Here is a 14459-nt window from a genome sequence, read left to right on the forward strand (position 1 = left end):
ATTTCTAAGTCCTATTCTAATAGGCAATTCTCATTCTGCTATTTGCTACTTGACTTAATTGTCAGATGCAGAAAACCCTAATCTGCATTCATCATATTTCTTATTTAATTCCTATAGTACGCACTCATATTAGTCGCATTAAACCTACTTGATTTAATTATAATTTAATTATTAAGTATTTATACTTTAATTAAATTATAATTATATCCTAAGGCTAATGTACTATGGAATTAAATTTATTTAATTTAATAAATACGCCTATCTTGATTAATTAAATGTAATTATTTAATTAAATGGGAAAGGTATTTCTAATTAATTAAATGAAATTATTTAATTAAATCGAGTACTTACTTCTAATTAATTAAACAAAGTTATTTAATTAAATGGGAAGCCATTCCTAATTAATTAAATGAAGTTATTTAATTTAATAAGAAAAGTGTCTCTAGTTAATTAAAGATTATTTAATTAAATAGAAAAAGTAATTATGAGAGCATATCTCATTTTATGAAATTAAATATCTCAACAAAATCTCTCTTCAGTTCAAAAAGGGAAATTTCCAGTTCACTATTGATAAAAAATGAGTTAAATGAGTTAACTCCTTTTTCTACTCAAATTGAATCAGTTAACTCCTTATTTTACTCAAATTGAATCTGTTAACTCCTTTTAATTTGGGAATCTCCCTTTATGACTGAACCTCATCTTCAATCCTGACCGTTGATCCAAATCGATCTCAATCGTTGATGGATTCCAAGAAAGTCTATTTAAGAGACCCTCGTCTCTTCATTTTGGGAGGATGAATTTGGAGAATTTGCATCGAATTGTTGTTGGAATTCATACTCACATTTGCTCATATTTTTTACATACATCTTGCATTCTTAGTTTATATTCATTTTTAGCTTAATGTCCTTTATTTCTTAGATTAATTGTTTGTACTTCATATAGATTACTTGCACATTCATATAGTTTAAATTGCATTCAAATCCTTCATTCTTACAGGGTCTGGTTGCTTAAATACCTCAAATCTGAGGATATCTGACAAGCAATTCCCTTTAGATAGAAGGCAATAGGTCACTTTGCAGGCTAATTTTTGGATGAACAATCCAATGTTCATTTAGGGATAAATCTGCATACAATGACCATGTTGAAGTGTGTGTGTTAGCAGAGGCCGCATATTCATGCATACATTTCTGGTGCCCATCGTGGGGCCTAAAAATCAATTTTTTTGGCCTCTTTCTTTATTTTTTAAATCAATTTTTTTGTTCTATCCGTATTGTTCCATACAGATTCAGAAATCTTCGCGTGAGACTGTTCATTTTCGCGCAAGGATCCAGAATCTTCGTGTGAAGATTCTTTCCGCATTGTGCGAGAAAGTTCTTTAGCGCTTGAAACTTCGTGCGAAACTTGTAATTTTGCATGAAACTTGTAATTTCGCGCGGGCTGTAAAACTTCTTCGCATGAACTATCAGAATTTCACACGAAACTCTGCTGACAGAGGCAATTTTTTGCATTGATTTTCATATTTTCTGGTTTTTCTGCTGACTGTTCACGGTTTCTAGTGTTTTTGTGTTTTCTAATTTTTTTGGAACAACATAACAGCGGTTTGCGAGACAATGGGAAAAGCATGATAAAGTCACTAAAAATAGGTAAAATCTACTAAGAGCGTTGTGAGGATCATCAGGTAACCTTCCTTAGCTGACAACACTTCATTTGGATCTAAAAAAAACATCTCTCGTGTTGAGCGTGTGTGTGTTTCCTTCCATATTTTCATTTTACAACACATGCATAATTTGATACTAGGGTGTGATCTCTGTTAGTATTCATTTAGCAGGCTTAGGTACTAGTGAAAGATTTAGATAGCTATTTTGGGTTATTGGACTCACTAATCCGTCGGCCCCTCGTTCCACCCTGTGGTTGCAAGATCAGCACCACATTAAAGGGGAGGGGTCTACAGGACATAAGTGTTAAATGCTCCACAAGGAAACCCTTTTGTGCTTGCTAGAACTCACTAGTTTCTAAGTTGTGGACTCGTTTTGGCTTGTGTGAGGGGTTAAATGTTCCACATCTTTGGACTCACCTCACATTAGTTAAAGCGTTAAGTGTACCACCTTGTGCTCTTTGATTACTTTTGGATAGATTTGCTTTTAGGAATTGACATCTGTACACACATAGTAATTAAGCCCCCATGAACACTATTCGTGGATCTTGAGGGATTGGGTTCCTAGTGAAACTCCTCTCTAAGATGGATTCCTTGTAGGTGGGGAGGATACTTTGAGCATCTCGTAGATAGATGAATGTTCAAATTTTTTATTAAGGCATCCTTTCTCCAGAGAGGTTGATAGATCACAGGGAGATGATATCATATATCTTTAAGAGATAATCTTAGTTTAGCTTGTCAGATTAATTTGTCTGTTTTGATTGGGCTAAAGGTGTTAAAACCTTGAATTTGGAAGCTAAGTCCCCTTGTGGTATACTATTGTGAGTTGGTCACCTTTAGAGAGGGTTAACCGTAGCAGACAATCCCTCTATAGGGAAAACTGCGTTGACAAAACCTCAAGCAGTAATAGCCATTTTCACCATGGTAGTGACAACCACTATATAAATGTCCTTGTGGAAGAAACCTCCACGGGTGTGGTTCATTGTGGGTTGTCAGATCTCCCTAGCAGCTCTTGAAGATTAAGTTCTCGGACTGTGTCAAAACCTTGGTGCCCTGGGATTTGAGGTCACCCCTGTGAGTCATAACAGTTGCAGAGTCAAACCATTACTACATACCTTAGAGAGGCCAAATTTTATTTTCTAGAGATGTACGCGTGATTGCAAAACTCTTTGAAAATGTACACAAATAGCTCTCTTAGGGATTAGCACAAACTAAGTCACTTGATTGTTCATGCGCAAGGTTGCTTTTGCCCTTGCTCATTGTTTTCAGACGTGATTGAAATCACTTGCTTGCTGTTCTACGTGCCTATTTATCTACCTAGTTATTGGAATGATCAAAAATTTTGTTAAACTCAGTCACTGTTGTGAAATTGTTCTGCCCTTTTGCGCGAAGTCATTTGGGTCTTGTGCGAAATCATCTGGCACTCGCTCAAAGCCATTTTGTCCTCGCACGAAATTAAAATTCTATTGTGCATCTTCGTGCAGTCCTAAAAATATTTTTGTACAAAATTAAACCACTGTTACTGACCTTCACATGAGACAGAAACATCTTCGCGCGGCCTGTAAAACTTCTTCGCGTGAACCGTAAAGGTTTTTCACGTGAAACTTTGTATCAGCATTGCCAACTTGGGTCTGTTCTATCTATCTGCGGCCTGCACGCTGTCCTTGTTTGCATTCATATATCGCTCTTTGTTTGCAAACAACCCTAAAATAGTGACACTTCACTTAGTCGAAGACTTGTGTCTTATACCTTGACTAGTCTCGTCTCATAAGTAATTTTGGTCCTCGTATTAATGCTTGTCATACTTTGTGTCGCAGTGGTCATAATCTTTGGCTGTTCTAACCTTTAAATCAGACCATTTGTGCCTTAGTGAACAACATTCTTGCTATTATCTTGTCCTTTTTGAGACTTAGTCTTAGTATAGTCCTTGTCCAAGTTCTAGCTTCTTGTCCTTGCCTGTGACTGACACAACCAGAAGTGGCAACGTGTTTTATCTCGATAACCTTAGACGTGGTCATGCTAGGGGTTGTAATTACGGTAGAGGTAGCTTACCTTTCACTACACAATCTGTATCCAGTTTGGCTAGTGAGGCATCTTCACAGTCCTCCTCACTTGCCAGGACATCTCAAGTTCAACGAACATTTTCCAATTTGCAACAAATTAGGAATCCTTTTTACCAAGAGGATACTGAAACAGGTAGAGGTCCTATATTCCCAAATATAATGTATGATCCTTTCTCCATAGACCCTTTTGAAACACAACGTACAAAAACTAAACACGTTCCTATAATGACTAATTGTGAACCTGAACAGGGTAGTCATAGTCGATATCAAGAACAACCTACAGATGACAAGGAGAAAGAGAAAGAATATGGCACTGATGAGGAACAGGAAGAGGTGGAAATTCTTCTCGAACACATAGCAAAATGTCAAAGAGACAAAAACTTTCAGAAGGTCATGGGAATCCTACTCAACGAAGAGAAAGAAAAGTACTTTCTCAAACTTGCCCAAGAGGGAGCTAAACTGCCCACACATTTCAATGTGGACACCATTATCACACGTGAAGAAGAAACAAAGACCGCTAAACTCCAAAAACAACTAAAAATTATGCAACACTAGTTGGCTTAGATGATGCATGAGAAAGAGAAACCCACAAAGACATACACATTGGATGCTCTTTGTTCATTCCCATTTGACAAAAGTATAAACATGCCGCCTTTCCCACGAGGCATAGAACTACTCAGATATGACAAGTACTTTGGTACTACTGATCCCCAAGATCACTTGTGAGAATTTGTTGCTTTGTCTATGGAGCTTATACACAATCAAACGTACCTTATGTGTTTATTCCCTAGAAGCCTAGGTGGTCAGGCTTTGGAGTGGTTCTCACATTTACCTCCTGGTATCAAGATATTTGACAAAATTGCTAATTCATTTGTTCAGCAATATTCTCATAACATTCAACATCCTGTAAATATTTGAGATCTATGCAACCTTAAATAGAAGGTTGGTGAGCCTTTTCTCACTTTCCTCCAATGGTGGAGACAACTTTACACTAAGTATCCCGTAAAATCCCAGAAACAGAGAAGCTCGACATTTTCACTGATAACCTCTTACCTGATTTTGGGTATAGAGTCCAACTACAAGGTCCATGTACCTTTGGAGACATGATTACATAGGCTATCCATATCGAAGAATTTATGGTCAAGAAAGGTGAACTCACTCTTCAGAGAGACACAAAACAAGGTTCCACTTTCAACAGGGATAAAACCAAACATGTCAACAAGAATTGAGAAATTGTACATGATGGGGTTGTTGATAATGTCACACCAAAACCTGTTAAAGCAACATTTAATCTCACAGATTGCCTCAAAGTAGCCAAAAATATTGAGAAGCCTCCTCCTGACAATAAGGCATTTGGGAACAAATCGAGAAACTCATGGGCAACATGACCCAAGCGAGAGTATACGCCTTTGGGAGAACCTTTGGATGTGGTTTAAAAAACATTGCTACAACACAAGCTTATCTCACCAATGGATAACCCTCGTCCCTATGATCCACAACCACGTCCACCATGGTGGAATGAGACCTCATTTTGTGAGTATCACCAAAACAAGGGACACAAAACTAGCAACTATATAAACTTGCGTCATAAAGTCCAGGACATGATTGATGCTGGTGAACTTGTGGTAGATGGACATAATAAAAACTTGGACCACAAGGCGTTCAAAGAGCCTTTCCCAGCTTATGAAAAAGGAGAGACTTCAAAACCAGAACCCTACAATAAGGTCAACTATACATATTCCAATGATTACAATGTCATTCACATGGTTGAACCTATAGATTCTAAATACTACAACGTTATTACCATAAAGGGGAGGCAAGATAACGATAAACCTAAGACACCATTTGTCTTGAGAGGCCCTACTTCCAATAAAATGTATAATGCATCTTGGCAACACTGTGCTAACGCTGTTACTCACTCTCATGCGAAGTTGGTGCTCAAAGGCCCTACACCTCCTACTTCAAATATTGAACAACACAAGGACAAAACCCTTGTGGGTCCATTCGGTAAAGGTGCAAAATGCACAACGAACTTGATTGCAACCAGTTATAGTGTTCTAGATCAATTAAAATGAACCAATGCTCACATTTCCATATTTGAGTTGCTTAAAATCTCGCCTGCTCACAGGCAAATTCTGGACGAAGCCCTCACTGAGGCAAACGTTCCTCAAGATCTTGATCTTGAGTGATTTCAATCCATGGTAGGTCACCTGACCTCACCTCATCTTATGACCTTCTTCGAGGAGGATGACAACTCACTGAATCACCCACACAATCAACATCTACACATTGAGGTTATGATCCACTAGACACGTGTTCGTTGGGTACTCATTGACAATGGCGCTGGCCTATACATTGTTTCTACTACTCTACTTAGACAATTGGATTATTTTGAGGACTCTGTTGATCCTCGATGAAAGATCACTATTAAAGCGTATGATGAAGTAGAATGAAAGTCACTAGGTCTTGTGACTTTACCAATTCACGTCGGTCCTGTCGAAAGGGATGTCACCTATCAGGTGCTTGACATTCCCTTAGCCTACAACATTCTGTTGGGATGGCCATGGATACATGAGATGTGCGCTGTGCCATCCACATAACACCAATGAATTAAATTCCCATTTCATGGCTCCGAAGTTACTATTCCTGCCACTACTAGCTACACCTGCAATATGCTCAAAGCTGCTGATTCTTTTGTCCCTGCTAACCGTGATTCTACTGATTGTCACAGCAATAAGCTGAAACAAATTGAGCACTCATTTAAATTGAAAGAAACTGGTATGGGAGAGTACCACATGGAACCAGTGCTGTCATTAACATCTAGTCCAGAGTCCCCTCAACATTTTAGGAGACCCTCAGAAGCAAAGAAGCCATTCATGTTGACACCTCAGACCAAATTTGATGGCTCTTTTGTTAAAGCTACAGTTCCCTTAGAAGATGAAAGTGAAAATAGAGCCATTGCTGCATGGCTTTATAAAGAAGAGGCTCCAGTAGACCTAACAGAACAAGCTTGAGAAATCACTCCTAAGAAATATGGACCTGGTCTTAAGCTTATGAAGCATTTTGGTTACAAGGGAACTGGTTCTATTGGGTGCAATAACAATGGTTTAATAGATCCTATCAAAGCAATAGCTCGAAGCAACAATGACACAACTGGCCTAGGGTTTAAGAAGGTCCCTTTCCATTTGGGATCCAATAAATTCATACTTGTACTTGAGAGTTCATCTGAAAATGAGTCACAATCTGAGTCAGGTACTCAAGAGGAAGAATCTGATGATGAGGATTCTTACCCTCATCCTATTCCTTATGATATTGCTAAATTCTTTGCTGAGCCAAATGACTTTGTGCCACGTGTTAGCACTATGGATGATACTAGTGATTCTTCTAAGGACAATGTTGAGCAACTCAAATATCAGTCAAAAAATGGAGAATCTAGTCAGTCATGCCATATTGAGTATTTATGTAAGAATTCAGAGGTTAAATGAGAGTATGTCCCTATCACTGTTGGGGGGTTCTATAGTCTCTCACCATGTAGCACCGATTCTCATGAATATGAATTTGACAATCTTTCATAAGTAACTACTGATAAAGACATTGACTAAGTGCATGTCTATGAAAATCAATTCGAAGTGAGTGAAACATCTAGGGTTAGGTCACGGGGGTCTGATCCAACTAGTGTCCTAGAGTTGTCAATTACTAACGTTCGTACTCCGAGGCATTTGAATACACTTGTGAATGAGGTCACCATAGGTCTCAAATTGTTGGTCCATGCATTTAATGAGTATACTGTGAACACAATTGAACCAACCACTACTCTCTCACTCACACATCCTGAGCTTATAGACTAGAACCCCAATGCATCTAATGAAGTCCCCACGTTCCAGAATGACTATGCTCTTGCCTGTTACCTAAACGCTATCGAACCCGTAATGTCTTCCACCAATGAGCAGAGCATCAACATGACTGAGGCCGACATCAAATATCTCAGTCACATAATTAAAAAGAAAAAATGCAAGAGGTCCGATGGTGAAAACCACATTGTGGCAGTGTCGGATCCCAAAAAAGTAAAAACAAAAGATGTATCCAAGGGTGAAAACCTCTCTGAGGTGCTCGCAGATGAGATATTTGATGTTCTTCCCAGTCACTTTCAGGAGAGATCATTAGTGTTAATAGAGCTGACACAACCAATTAACCTGGGCACAGAAGAATATCCTCATGTGATACATCTGGCGCAGTCATTGTCGCCTGAAGAGAAGGAACAATTCATTGCTTTTTTCGAAGGAAAGAAAATAAATTTTTCCTGGACATATTCTGACATGCTAGGATTGGATCCTAATCTTATGATGCATCACTTGTCCATAGCACTAGGCATCAAACCATTTAAACAGAAGCTTCAAAAAATGCATCCTCATGTTGCATTGCTAGTCAAAGTCGAATTGGAGAAACTTTTGAAGGCTGGTTTCATTCATGCAATTGATTATGCTGAATGGATATCCAATATTGTTCCTGTGTCCAAGCACAATAAGTCTATCAGAGTTTGTACAAACTTCCGTGATCTTAACTTGGCATGTCCTAAAGATGACTTTTCGCTCCCTAATATTGATATGATCGTGGACATGAGGACTGGCTATGAGATGTACTCACTTATGGATGGTTTTTTTGGATACAATTAGATAAAAATTGCACCAGAAGATCAAGAGAAAATAGCTTTCACATGTGCATGGGGAACCTTTTGTTGGAATGTGATGCCATTTGGTTTAAAGAATGCTGGAGCTACATATTAGCAGGCTGTTACTACAATTTTCCATGACATGATGCATAGAACTATGGAGGACTATGTTGATGATACCTTGGTCAAAAGCACTAAATGCAATACTCATTTGTATGATTTGGGACCAATCCTAGATCGTATGGAAAAGTTTAGTCTTCGGCTCAATCCTAAGAAATGCGCATTTGGTATCACATCAGGAAAATTGTTAGGATATATTGTTTCTGCAAAGGGAATTGAAGTAGATCCAAAAAAAGTAAAAGCAATAATGGACATGCCACCACCTCGAAACATCAGTCAGATGAGAGGACTATAGGGAAGGCTTCAATCTATTTGTAGGTTTATTTCACAATTGGTGGATAAATCACAACCCTTCACAAAGACCTTACATAAGGGTGTGAAATTCAATTGGAGCCAGGATTGTGAGCAGAGCTTAACATAGATTAAACAATATCTTGTCAATCCACCAATCCTGATGCCTCCTATGCATGGGAAGCCTTTTCTTTTATACATTTTAGCCATTGAAACATCTTTGGAATCTTGTTGGCTCAGGAAGACAATGACAACAAAGAAAGAGCTATTTATTACTTGAGCTAAACATTGGTCTCTTATGAGAAAAACTACAACATTATCAAGAAAGCTTGCTTGGCAGTTGTCTTTTCTTCCCAAAAGTTGAGACACTACATGCTTGCCCACACTACACGGCTTGTAGCTAAAATAGATCCATTAAAGTACTTGCTCAGTAAGGTAGCTCTCACAGGAAGATTGGCTAAATGGGTCATGAGACTAAGTGAGTTTGACATCCAATATGTTGAACACAAAGCTATAAAGGGATAGGCAATTGCAGACCAGCTGGCCGAGGCACCCATACAGAGTCTTCTACCAATAAACATTGATTTTCCAAATGATTCAATTCTAACACTCACTCACCATACATGGGTTATGTCCTTCGATGGGTCCTTCACACAACCAGGATCAGGTGCTGGATTACTTTTCATCACACCACAGAGATACTCATTGCTGAAAGCGTACAAGATTCTGTTTCCCTGTACAAATAACATTGCTGAATATGAAGCTTTGATCAATGGTATGAAAATTGCAGCTGAATGGAGAGTAGATCAGTTGGATATCTTTGGTGACTCTCAGCTTGTCATCAACCAAGTAAATGATGTGTATCAAACAAAGGATGAAAAACTAATTCCTTACAAACACATGGTTGATGACTTGACGAAATATTTTGCACACATCACCTTCCAACAAATTCCATGCGTAGATAATAAAGCGGCCGATGCCATGGCCACTCTGGCCTCCCTTCTACAAATGCCAGAAAATAATCTCCAACACGAGTTCTTGGTGGAAGTGTTACACTACCCAACCTATGACACACCTGATTCCAAGATGATCTATTCTATTATAGGACAAGAATCATCCCGCTACCATCACATCTATTCCTACCTTTGTAATCAAACCATTCCGAAAGGTCTGACCCAGAATGAGAAACGTTACCTAATCCATCACCCTTCACATTATGTCATTATTGCTGATGATCTATATAGGAGAGATCTCGACGGAACACTCCTTAGGTGTTTAGAACCCGACGAGGCCAAACACACACTAATTGACATTCACAAAGGCATTTGCAGATCTCATTCCAATGGCCTAACACTATCTCATAAACTCCTTCGTGCTAATTACTATGGGCCTAAAATGGAGCAAGAAGCTGTTAAATATGCTAGGTCCTGCAAGCAATGTCAGGTACATGAGAATCTCATTCACGCTCCAGCCAGAGAGCTAATTCCATCTACTACGACATGGCCATTTCAACAATGGGCCTTTGACTTGGTGGGGTAGATTCACCCAACCTCTTCTAATGGACATAAGTTCATTATCACTGCTATAGATTATTTCATGAAATGGGTAGAGGCAGTCCCTCTCATAATTTCTGATGGAAAAACTGTAGCACTTTTTATTACAAACTACATCATCTATAGATATGGTATATCGTCTTCAATCATTACTGACAATGGAGGATAGTTCAAAAATAAAGACCTCAAGGAACTGTGCAAGAAATTCAAGATTACACAACATTGGTCTTCCATTTATTACCCCCAGGGTAATGGCCAAGTTGAGGCATCCAATAAGACGATCCTCAAAATTCTTCATCGCACAGTCAGTAAGTCAGGGAGAGACTGGCATCTCCAGATCAATCTAGCCCTATGGGCATATAGGACAAGCATTAGAACTCCAACGGGCACGACTCCTTTTGCAATGGTATATGGGGCGGATGTTGTGCTTCCAATAGAGGTCGAGATTCCTACCTTGAGAATCTCTATGAAAGGCCTTATCACTGATGATGACTATAGGATAGCTCAGCTTCAAGAGCTTGTGTTGCTGGATGAATGATGACAAGTGGCATGTGATCATCTACAAGCATATCAACAAAGAATGGCATGACGCTACAATAGGAGAATTAGGCCACGTGACTTCCATCTGGGTGATCTCATCCTGAGAGAGAACCCTAAGAATCAACAACAATGAATGCAAAAGGGAAAGTTTGAACCAAACTGGCTAGGTCCTTACATCATTACTGCAGTATATGGATCTGGCGCCTATCAGCTTTCCACAACTGAAGGAGAAGTGCTTAAAGAGCCTATGAACACTCTCCACTTGAAGTGGTTTTACAGTTGATTCAATCTCAGCAAGCTCTCTGTACATATCTAGATGTCCTGAAAAAAATGTAAAAATCAGAAAAAGTCCTAAAAAAAAAAAAAAAAAAAAAAAAAAAACCTTGCCAAGAAGGTGAAAACCTGGTAAACAGGCGCCTCTTGTTCCGAATGCTCCATCTTGTAGCGCATCTTCTGGCTATTCTATACAGTCACTTTTATGCTTTTTCTTTTCTGCTTCCTGCTCATATATCCATGGATTGAGTCTTGTTACAGCTCGGGGGCATTCCCCCTTAGTGTCACTATTTTTGGGATTCTCCTCATAGAATCTCCTATGCGACAGTCACCAGTTGTTCTGACTGCATCTGCCTACTATCGCCAGTGCCACTTTTTTCGAGATTCTCCTCATAGAATCTCCTATGTGACAGTCACCAGTTGTTCTGACTGGGTCTGCCTACTATCACCAATGTAACTCTTTTTGAGATTCTCCTCATAGAATCTCCTCTGCGATAATCACCAGTCATTCTGATTGCGTCTGCCTACTATCGCTAATGTCACTCTTTTCGAGATTCTCCTCATAGAATCTCTTTTGCAATGGTCACCAATTATTTCCACTGTGTCTACCTACCATTGCTCAGGTCATGTCTCAAGATTCCTTTATGGAAGATCTCTTTTGCGTCAGTCACCAGTCATCCTAGCTGTGTCTGTCTACTGTCGCATAGTCCTTCTTAGGTTCTTAATTGTGAAGATTCCTCTTTGACCTCAGTCACTAGTCATTCTGACTGCGTTTGCCTATTGCTGTCACCCTACAAAAGAGATTTCTTTCTTACATGTTCTGGACATTAGCACTTGACATCAATCCCGAAAACATTGAACTTAAAAAAAAAAATGATATAATTGTTTGGATATGCTGAGCATTTTCTTTGTTTGCTTTTTTTTTCTTTATCATATCTCCTCGAGCAACTCGATGATGTCATCTTTGACTAGAGAAGTAATGACTGGGGTTATGATCTTTTTCTTTGCTTTCTGTTTGCGATTTAGTTCCAATAAGTTGATCTATTCCTATAAGAGGGGTGTCCACTATAAGAGCCTCCATCTCATATTGGATGGTCGTGTGTACCTCAACTCCTTTTATATAGATACGTAAATGACATTGGTTCTTCTCCTTGTTTGTTGGAGTGAAATCTTCATGCTATAGTACATACTGATACTCGTCCTATTAAGTGAACGTACGGGTCACTGCGAGTATATCTAGCACACTTCTGTCTCAGGTTACAAATGCAAGGGTCGTTGCAGACAGAATGAATACTGAATACTTAGCATAAGAGGAATCTCCCCTGTGTTTGGTGTGCCTATCATGCAAGCAACATTTAGGTCATCCTAGCATCTATGTTTTGATGCTAATGTTAAATTGCTATATTAAAAGGGACAAATGTTCTAGTCATTCTGGCTTCTTGTGCCTCGAATGCTTACATTTAATCCCGACAAACCAATAATGTATGTTATATTCATATTTCCATGATTGCAATGTCAGTGGGAATCGTATGACCTACGAGCTTTGTTCTATATCCAGTGATGATTAAATATCGAGGCTCGGTAACCAAACCTAGGGTTGCATTCAACATAGTCTTGCATTATATACTTCATTTGCATTAGCACGCAATTCGATGGTAATTTTGTTCATACTCCACATGCATCAGATTCCTCCACGGCTGCACAAGCGTTTGGTTTGTCAATTCATGCTCCTCAATGGAATACCTATGACTGTCAAACAAAAAATACGCAACACTACGTAAGATGTCAGTTCATACATATGCATTCTATCTAAGTACAACATACATCTCATGTACATCAAAGCAAAACAAAACAGACAATGACATGTACACAGGAATACTTGGCTCAAAATCTCATATATATATGTATCAAAGAATGGGTCATTATAAAAATGGGTGCTACTCAAATGCAATCGATCAAAAATGCTACATGTGGTGCTAGCACACCAATCGATACATAGCCAGGGATCAAAAATCAAAAAATAGACACAAAGCATCTAACTCTGTCCTGAACTCTCACCTCTAGGAGGAGCAGGGGGAGTAGGTGGTGGAGGCGATGGTGGCATATTCGGCTTGATAGGAGGTCATGCACCTCTGGACTCTCATGCGTACTGAGAGAATCACTGAACCTGCAATGTCTCATCTGGCACGATATTGGTGTATACAGCATAATAATAGGTAGCCCAAGTAGACTGGAAGTAGATCTCATCCTGCACTAGCTCTAGCCTCTGCTCTGCAGTCTCCATGCACTCCCTCTAAAAATCTGTCTCTCGTTGTCGCTCTACCAGCTGCACATCCCAGACCGCCACTGCAATCTGTAACTCTCCCAACTGTTGGGAGGCCTGACGAACCCACTCGCGATACCACCACACCATGTCTTGCACCCCACCTATTGACTGATCTGGCATGTCCTCATCTACCATCTCAGGTGCCTGCTGCGGTGGAGGTACCTGTGGCTGAGGCACCTGCTGCTGTGGGACCTCCTGTTGAGGGGCCTGCTCCTTTGTCCTCTGCCTCCTCCCCCGACTGTGTCCTGCCCCATTGCTCCCAGCACTTGGGTCTGATACCATCTGACATGGGGGAATAGGCATCTATTGTACCCATTGCTAGACCTGTGGTGGCATCTGTCGCTATGCTTGCTGCTACTAGGGCACCTGTCCCTATCCCTGTACCTACCCTGCCATCCCTAGTGGATATGTGAAGTGTGGGAATAGATGGCTCATCAAAAATGCCTGATATGCAGGTGTCATCCCTGTATCTACTACCTTTGGCAGGTAGTCCCACTAAACAGTAGCTAAACTGCGGATATCTATCATAGATCGCCCTAGATCCATCCATGGAGGCCATCCCTGGTCAATATCCTTCTGCACCCTAGCATAGGCATAGTACTCAGGTGAAATATCTTGTGGTCGGGCATACTGCTTCCACACTCGTGAGATGACAAATCTCTCGATCACTGATGTCATCCTGCTCACCAGTGATCGAGAAGTAAACATCCATGGAAACTCTCTAGGGGCATCATCCCAGTCCTCTGTCTCTCTGCATGGTCGCCATACAATGGACACTAGGTCATCAAGATGTGTCCACCAGTGCTTAGTCTTACCCAGGTGGGCCTAGGTAATATGCCCTCAATATCTGCATATGTAGGGCTCCATAGGTTCCCAGGCATCCTCAAAAATTGACCTACATATAGGAAGATGCTCCTAGGCCTAGATCTGTAGAACATAAACTCCTGCTGCCATGGTCTTCTTCTCATGG

The sequence above is a fragment of the Cupressus sempervirens genome, chromosome 11, assembly GCF_028749045.1.
Source record: "Cupressus sempervirens isolate cs-2001-9-10 chromosome 11, ASM2874904v1, whole genome shotgun sequence".
NCBI classification, from domain to species: Eukaryota; Viridiplantae; Streptophyta; class Pinopsida; order Cupressales; family Cupressaceae; genus Cupressus; species Cupressus sempervirens.